Source organism: Chenopodium quinoa, unplaced genomic scaffold, assembly GCF_001683475.1.
Source record: "Chenopodium quinoa cultivar QQ74 unplaced genomic scaffold, ASM168347v1, whole genome shotgun sequence".
NCBI lineage: Eukaryota > Viridiplantae > Streptophyta > Magnoliopsida > Caryophyllales > Amaranthaceae > Chenopodium > Chenopodium quinoa.
The window spans coordinates 13,056,945-13,059,536 of NW_018742204.1; positions in this window are offsets into that span (position 1 = coordinate 13,056,945).

The following is a 2,592-nucleotide window of genomic DNA, read 5'->3' on the forward strand; positions in this document are numbered from 1 at the left end:
TAAGAATCACATGCATAACACACAAGACACATAATCATACCTTTGACGCGTGAATTCCACGAAGCTATTCGACAGGCAAATCAGGGAGAGAATAGAGCCCCAAGCGTTGCTCCTCCACTTAGTCCACGAGATTCGAACGAGCCGTCCACCAATACTATATTGGTCGAGTGATTGAGGAAAACCGCGATCACCACCTTTACGGACAACCGACCACCGCACAAACCACCACCACCACGACACACCACCGGCGCCTAGGAGGAGGAGAGAGCCGTGTGAGATAGAGGACTATGAGAGGGGTTGGGTTTCGTGTTTGCTAATTCGGGTTTGATCACACTGATTAATTAATTGCTTACTTCCTGCAAACCTAGGAACCTAGTCTATTTATAATCTCATTATAATTAGACTAGGGCACAAAGCCCAAAACCACTTCTTAATCCCCATATGGCCGGCCACCTAGAGTGATGAGGCTTGTGATGGGCCTCGTCCTCAAATGCTCGATCTAGCCCCTTTGTGTGACCTTATAGGATCCGTCCAATTGGGCTTTGGGCTATTTTACTAGTCCAAAGATCGTTAGTACCTTTAGCTATGGCAAAACGACGACCCAAATGTACGAACTTAATTATCTCCATAATTTGATCCATTTATATATCTAGTAATTGCACACGACGAAGACATAACTCCTTCAATCTCCCACTTGTCTGAGACAAGGGTGCAATATTCAAATTCCTTAAGTTAATATATGAGTCGATTTGATAATATGATTGCATCACATGTCGAGATCATATTAATCTACAAATCATTTCTTGAAATCTAAGTTAGAATTACAAAACCAAATGATTACTATGTAATGCATTTGAACGCGGCCACGTATTTTCTGAATTCTCCCTCTTCAAGCGGCCATGACACATTTCCTAATTTAATAGGTAGACTCTATCCAATATTGTGGTAACATGACTCCCACTCAACTTCTGAAATAACCGGGAAAATCCCTTTATAATCTCCAGTTACAGCTAGACGTTTGAGTGTACCACAGTCACAACATCCATTGAATGAAATCAATGTTCCACTCATGTCAAAGGAATCCACTAATATATACGGAAGCTCTATACTTGAACTTCAAAGTAGGTCAATAGTTCGTTCATGCATCATTCATGCATATCCAAGTGATTGACCGAGCATCACTATTCCCCTATAGCCCATGAAACTGCGCTATCCAATCAATCTTACGTGCTAGTTCATTTATTGAAATCATTTATGTCCACTTTAATGATCTCGAACTAGGAACTTTAGATAATATATGAATTTTGTTCACTTGTGGGGTTTCAATTCACCAGGTCATCAACCTGATGAGCCCATCAATTCATAATTATTTTGGACATTTTATTTAATTTCCAAAACCTTAATTAAATAAGAGAAATTACAATTTCTATTTTAAACATAATTCTGCAAATTGATGCATTTCTCATGTAATATGTTTTCTCAAAACATATACAACTTAAATTACATAACTTGCTTCAATCCTAAGACTTTAATATGACTCTCATACCTTAGTCCATGGAAGGGGTTTAGTGATTTCTCACTCATAATAAAACTTTGCAGAACATGACCTTCCACTGGTCAATGATCTCATAATTGAGGTGATATCTCATATCCTTTTGTTTGGATTTGTGATGTGACTCTGGCTCCTTTGTTCTTGGGAAAAGGTGACCTGTTATTCACATGACATTTTAATCCGAACTTCCTTTATAATTATCTTACTATAGTTTAATACACATATTCTGACATTGAGTATGCAACAGTGCTCTGCTTTGAACTCTTCAAGCTCACTGTCCTTCTCCATCCAGACACAAATATGCATTTAGATCACCATCTAGAATCATCTTGCCTGTTTGGAAAACTTGCATTCGTGTAACCTTTTGACAACTTTCTTAAATTACCATTTAACATAATAGCTAGAAGAATTCCTTTTAGTGCTTCTCAAGTACTCAAGGATCTGTTCTGGGTAATTCTCCGTATGCTTTTTCTGAATTTTCATGAAACCTGCTACACATGCACAAGTCATATGAAACATCTTGCTTTGTACATTTCATGGCACATGTAATGGATCCTTTTGCAAAATCATAAGGTACACTATCCATACAGCTCAACTCTATTAGCTTTTGAAGGCACTGAGTTTTACTGATTGTAATACCATGAAACATGGGAAGACATCCTCTCTTAGAGTCTTGCTTCATGAACTGTTCAAGTTCCTTATCAACATAAGTCTCTCGATTCATTCCAGTCATTCTTCAAGATTCACTTCATGGATCTTAATTCCCAATATGTACTCAACATCTCCTAAGTCTATCATATAGAAACAATCTTTCTAACCATTGCTTGACTTATTCAAGCATTGATATATCATTTCATATGAACTGTATGTCATCTACATACATGACCAAGAAGACCAATTTCTCCCACTAAACTTCTTGTCTCTATAAGATTCCCTTTTCGTTTTACTAAGGAAATCAAACTGTTTGATTCCCTAATCAAAACGAATGTTCCAACTCCCTAATGCTTACTTCAATCCATAAATGAATTTCTGAAGTTTGC